We start from the raw sequence: 7343 nt of genomic DNA on the forward strand, positions 1-7343 counted from the left end.
AACTGGGTGTTGTTTTTGCTTTGGCTCCATCCCTTCATTCTTTCTAGAGTTATTTCTCCACTGATCTCCAGTAGCATATTGGGCACCTACCGACCTGGGGAGTTCATCTTTCAATGTCCTATCTTTTTGCCTTTTCATACTGTTCATGGGGTTCTCAAGGCAAGAATACTGAAGTGGTTTGCCATTCCCTTCTGCAGTGGACCATGTTTTGTCAGAACTCTCCTCCATGACCCGTCCATCTTGGGTGGCCCTACATGGCATAGCTTATTTTCATTGAGTTAGACACGGCTGTGGTCCGTGTGATTAGATTGGCTAGTTTTCTGTGATTGTGGTTTCAGTCTGTCTGCCCTCTGATGTCCTCTCTCAGTGCCTACTATCTTACTGGGGTTTCTCTTACCTTGGATGTGGGGTATCTCCTCTCGGCTGCTTGCCTCTCCAGCATCATGCAGCCGCCACTGAAAATTCTCCAGACCAGGCTTCAGCAATACTGAACCATGAACTTCCAGATGTTCAATCTGGCTTTAGAAAAGGCAGAGGAATCAGAGATCAGATTGCCAACATCTGCTGGATCATCAAAAAAGCAAGAGAGTTTCAGAAAAACATCTATTTCTGCTTTATTGACTATGCCAAAGCCTTTGACTGTGTGGATCACAATAAACTGTGGAAAATTCTTCAAGAGATGGGAATACAAGACAACCTGACCTGCCTCGTGAGAAATCTGCATTCAGGTCAGGAAGCAACAGTTAGAACTGGACATAGAACAACAAACTGGCTCCACATAGGAAAAGGAGTACGTCAAGGCTGTATATTGTCACCCTGCTTATTTAACTTATATGCAGAGTACATCATGAGAAACGCTGGGCTGCAAGAAGCACAATCTGGAATCAAGACTGCTGGAAGAATTATCAATAACCTCAGATATGCAGATGGCACCATCCTAATGGCAGAAAGTGAAGAAGAACTAAAGAGCCTCATGATGAAAGTGAAAGAGGAGAGTGAAAAAGTTGGCTTAAAGCTCAACATTCAGAAAACTAAAATCATGGCACCTAGTCCCATCACTTCATGGCAAATAGATGGGGAAACAGTGGAAACAGTGACAGACTTTATTTGGGGGCTTCAAAATCACTGCAGATGGTGACTGCAGCCATGAAATTAAAAGATGCTTGCTCCTTAGAAGAAAAGCTATGACCAACCTAGACAGCATATTAAAAAGCAGAGACATTAGTGTGCCAACAAAGGTCCGTCTAGTCAAGGCTATGGTTTTTCCAGTGGTCATGTATGGATGTGAGAGTTGGACCATAAAGCTAAGTGCTGAAGAATTGATGCTTTTGAACTGTGGTGTTGGAGAAGACTCTTGCGAGTCCCTTAAACTGCAAGGAGATCCAACCAGTCCATCCTAAAGGAGATCAGTCCTGAGTGTTTATTGGAAGGACTGATGTTGAAGCTGAAACTCCAATACTTTGGTCACCTGATGTGAAGAACTGACTCATTTGAAAAGACCCTGATGCGGGGAAAGATTGAAGGCAGGAGCAGAAGGGGACGACAGAGGATGAGACGGTTGGATGGCATCACCTACTCAATGGACATGAGTTTGGGTAAACTCCGAGAGAGTTGGTGATGGACTGGGAGGCCTGGCATGCTGCAGTCCATGGGGTGGCAAAATGTCAGACACGACTGAGTCACTGAACTGAACACATGCAAAATATATTCATCCCATCCCAAAAATTTTTATCCCATTCCACCATCTAAATCTAAACTCTCATCTGAATATCATCTAGATCAGTTGTGGGTGAGACTTAAGAATAATTCATCCTGGTGCACAGTTCCTCTCCGTCTGTGAACCTGCCTGCTACTGCTACGGTTTGGTCCTTCAGTCGTGTCCGAGCATCTGGTTCCAAACTACAATGGAGGCACAGACATCAGCTAGACATTTTCATTCCAAAAGGGTAAATTGAAAGGAAAAAATAGGATCATGGGTCCAATCAAGTCTGAGCCCTAGTAGGGAAAATTCCATTAAATTTCATGACTTGAGACTAGTCAACAGTCCTGTTTGCACTGGTGCTTTGCCCTTTAGATCCAATCTCAGCTCTGGGTGGCAGCTCTGCCTTGGCCTTGGGCCTTAGATGGGAACAGTGGCAACCTCACTGGTCTCAGCATGTGTGGCTCTGCCCTTGAAATAAATCTTTCATTTCATCCCATCACTTGTCCCTTTCAGACCAGACCGGCAGTGTTTCCATTGATGTAAAATTGTCAAAACTTTTGTTGGTCTCACATGAAATCCATGAATGATCAAATCATTAGACTGACAGTCTTCACATATCTTTCCTGAATAACTGCATTCCTGGATTCTGACGAGATGAAAGATTGGATCCGTGAGTCACATGTCTAGTCTCTTTTGCCAATAGTTATCCAGTCACACACTTATCTTCATTTCCAGAGCATGCTATCTGGATAGGCTGAGATTCTTCCCAACTGTCAAAAGCTGGTTTATTGTTGCCTATTAGTTATTTATTCAATTTATTTCTCTCCTCTCATAGCAAGGAGACATCCTGCTGCACCTTCTGTACTTGGCCTAGAAATCACCTCAGCTAAATATCCAGGTTTATTACTTAGAAGTGTTTTGTTCCATCCAACAAGGCATAATTTAGCCAAATCCTTTACCTTTCCTGTAATTTTCAATAATAAAACCCTCATTTCTGTATGAGACTTCACCAAAAGCATCTTTTTTTTTTTTTTTTTACCAAAAGCATCTTTAACATTCATATTTCTAGCAAAATTCTATTTATGATGCTATATGTACTCTTTAAGACAATAGATTCTTTCTCTTCAGCTTTCCTCTTTTCTTTCTGAGCTCTCACGAGAAACTATTTATCTATCTATCTATACAGTCTCCTTAAGTCAATCAGCCCACATGGTCTTGTGCTATATACTACTTGAATCAGATGTAATAAGTTGAAGAAGTACATTGCAAATTACAGGGCATCCACTAAAAATAAATAAAAACACAGAAGTATAGTTAATAAGTCAAAGTGGAACATTTTTCTAAAAACTCAATAAAAAAGAAAGGAGGAAAAGGGGAGAAAGAAATAAACAACAGATGGGACAAATACAAAACAAATTGCAAGATGGTAAATTTAAACCCCACTATACTGATAATTAAATTAAGTGTGAATAGTCTAGTCACTCCAATTATAAGACAGAAAGTGTCAGACTGGATTTAGAAAGCAAATTCTTGAGTGACATCAGCAAGATGGAGGAGTAGGAGGTCTCAGGCCTTGTCTCTGTACAGAAATACCAATTTAATTAGCCATCCACAGGTGAAAATACCTTTAAGAGAGCTCTGGAATCCAGGTGAGAGATTATATCACCCCTGTGAAGCACAGAATGAGTAAAGATGATTGAAAAGGGTAAGAACGATTTCACTTCACCCACATCACCTCTCCCCCAACCTTGCACAGAGAAGCACCAAGAGAGATCCCCTTGACTCAAGAGTTCTCCCATGGGGAAAATAGACAGCGAGCCCCATGTGAAGCCCCGTGCCTGTCCTACCTACCTAGAGACCCCATTTATGGCCCGCCCTCCCTGTAGTCTCTGTCACCTGGCCCACCCAGAATCTCTGGTTATGCTGACTGGTGAACGGCTTTCCCTGCTGACACCATTCTGTAAAGACTGAAAGAGACTGCTGCCTCTTCAAACGTGCAGAATCCAACAGAAGACAAAGGAATCGTGAAAATCAGGGAACCATGACACCACCAAAGGGGAAAAGTAAAGCATTAGTAATTGACCCTGAAGAAATGGATATCTATCACTGACTGATAATGAATCCAAAGTAATTATCTTGAAGTTCAATGAACTACAGGAAACACAGACAACCAAGTAAAACAGGAAAGCAACACATGAACAAAATGAGAAGTTCAAAAAGGAGATAGAAATCATTAGAGAAATGAAACAGAAATTTTGATTTCTGAAGAATATAATGACTAAACTGAAGTTCAATCAAAAGTTTCAACAATATACTTAATGAAGTAGAAGAAAGAATCAAGGAATTGCAAGACAAGTCATTTGAAATTATCCAGTGAGAAGAACAAAATGAATGAAAAACAGTGAAGAAAGCCTATGAGGACACCATCAAGAAAACCAATATATGCATTATGGAAGACCCAGAAGGAAAAGAGAAAAAGTGAGGGTTAGAAAGCTTATTTAGCAAAACAATGGCTGAAAGCTCCCCAAATGTGGGGAGGGAAATGGACATCCAGGCCCATGAAACCTAAAAGACTCCAAACAGGCTGAACCTAAAGAAGTCTACATGTATTATAATTGAAATGTCAACAGTCAAAATTAAAGGGAGAACTCTGAATGCAGCAAGACAAAAGCAACTTATCACGTACAGACGGCTCCCCTCCATAAGACAATTGGCATGTTTCTCAGAAGAAACCTTACAGATCAGAAAAAAATAGGATGATGTATTGTGTTAAAAGAAAAATTTGCAAAACCAGAAGGCTCAACTCAGCAAAACTGTCTTTTTTTTCTCGCAGGGTGGAAAATGTAATATGTTAATACACATTCTTCTCAGGGGCATATGGAATATTCTACAGGATCGATTACATGCAATGTCACAAAAGAAGGCTTAACAAATTTAGGAAGCTTGAGAGCATTCTAAACATCTTTCATAACCACGATAGTATAAAACTAGAAATCAATAACAAAAAAAGAAAAAACTCACCGATACATGAAAGTGAATAACAAACTACTGAACAACCATTGTGCTAATGAGAAGTCAGAAAGAAAATTAGAAAAATATCTTGAGACAAACAAAAATGAAAACACAACATACCAAAACTTGTAGGATATAAAACAGGAGTGCCAAGAATATTTATTGTAATAAAAACCTATATTCACAAAGAAGAAAGATCTTAAATCAGCAGTCTAACTACACTGCAAGGAATGATAAAAAATAATAACAAAGTAAGTCCAAAATACCACAAGAAGGAAATAATTAAGATTAGTGCAGAAATAAATATAGAATAGAAAAACAATAGAAGAACTGACAAAACTGAGAGCTGTGTTTTGAAAAGATAAAATCAACAAACCTAAGAAAGAGAGAACACTCAAATAAATAAAATCAGAAATGAAAGGAGAACTTAGACTGACACTACAGAAATGCAAAGGTTTAAGGAGGTAAAAACCTGTACTTCAAAAACAACTCATAGTAAAGGAGATTGGATTTGTGGTTACTAAAGGTAGGGGACGGGACAAGAGAGAAGTGGATAAAGGCAGTTAAAAGGTACAAACTTCCAGCTATAAGATAATAAGTACTAGATATGTAATGTCAATATGATAAATATAATTAACACTGCTGTATGCTATATATGAAAATTGTAAATAGAGTATATCCTAAGAGTTCTCATCATAAGGAAATTTTTTCTTTTATTTCTTTAATTTTGTATCTATATGAGATGATGGTTGCTCACTAAATTTACTGTGATAATCATTACATGATGTATAAAAGTCAAATGACTATGCTATACACCTTAAATTTATACAATGCTGTATGTGAATTATGTCTCAGTAAAACTGGAAGAAACTAAAACTAATGTACGAGATTAAAACAGACCCAAATGAATGGAAAGAAGTTCTACCATGTTCATGAATTAATATTGTTAAAGTATTTGTACTATCTGAAGTGGTCAACATATTCATTGAAATCTCTATCAAAATCTCATTGGCATTTTTTACAGGAGTAGAAAAAACAATCCTAAAACTCATATAGAACCACAAAAGACCCTGAAAGCCAAAGCAATTTTGAGGGAGAACAGAGTTGGGACCAATGCATTTCCTGATGTCAAAATATTACAAACTTACAGTAAGCAAAACACTATGGTACTGGCAGTAAAACAGACATGGAGATGAACAAACACAGCAGCAAGCCCAGAAATAAACCCATGCGTGTACAGCTGATCTTTGACAAGGGTATCAAGAATACACAATGGGGAAGAATAGTCTTTTCAATAAATAGCGTTGGGAAAACTGGATATCCATAAGCAAAAGAATGAAATGTGATCCTCATCTTACACCAAACACAAAAATTAATTTAAAATGGATTAAATACTTAATTGTAAACTTGAAACCATAAGATTTATAGGAGAAAACAGCAAAAAAAAAGTTTCTTGATATTGGTCTTGTCAATTATTTCTTGGTGATTACACTAACAATATAGGCAACAAAAGCAAAAATAGACAAATGGGACTGTGTCAAATTAAAATGCCTCTGTACAGCAATGGAAACAATCAACAAAATGAGAAGGCAAGCTGAGATGGGAGAAAACATTTGCAAGCTATATATCTGATAAAGAGTTAATATTCAAAATATATAAGGAATGTATACAACTTAATAGAATAAAACCAAATAACACAATTTTAAAATCAGCAAAGGAACTAAAGAGACATTTCTTGAAAGGAGATAGATACATGTGAAAATGTGATAAAAATCACTAATCATCAAGGAAATACAAATGAAAACTACACTGAGATATCGTCTTATACCTTATGTGGTTAGGATGGCTATTATATATATATATAAAAAGATAAGTATTAAACACAGTTGATGGAAATACAAATTGGTGCAACCACCATGGCAAACAGTATGGACACTTTTCAAAAAATTAAAAACAGAAATACCATATGATCTAGCAAGCCCACATATGGATATTTTTACAAAAGGATATGTATAAAATGGAATATTACTTAGTCATTAGATAGAATGAAATAATGTCATTTACAGCAACATGGATGAACCTGGAGATTACCATACTAAGTGAAGTATCTCAGGTAAAGATAAATATCATATAATATCACTTATATGTACAATCTTAAAAAAATGATACAAATGAACTTATTTACAAAACTGAAACAAACCCACTGTCTTAGTGAATGAACTTATGGTTACCATGATGAAAAGGTGGGGGAGAGGGAAAGGTTGAGATTTGTGGATTGACATGTACACACTGCTATATTTAAAGTTGACAACCATGTAAATCCATGGCTGATTCACGTCAATGTATGACAAAAACCACTACAATACTGTAAAGTAATTAGCCTCCAATTAATAAAAATAAGTGGGGAAAAAAAAAAAAAGAAAATGCTAAGTAGGATAAAGTACATACAACATCTAGCAAAGTTCCTGACAGGCTCATAGTCATTCAAATGCTAATTCCCTCATAATACACAGATAACCAAATTAATTGTAATGTAGTAAAGGTAATGGAATAAAAATAAATAAATAAATAAATAAAGTTGACAACCAACAAGGACCTGCTGTGTAACACAGGGAACTCTGCTCAGTAC

Source organism: Dama dama, chromosome 20, assembly GCF_033118175.1.
Source record: "Dama dama isolate Ldn47 chromosome 20, ASM3311817v1, whole genome shotgun sequence".
NCBI classification, from domain to species: Eukaryota; Metazoa; Chordata; class Mammalia; order Artiodactyla; family Cervidae; genus Dama; species Dama dama.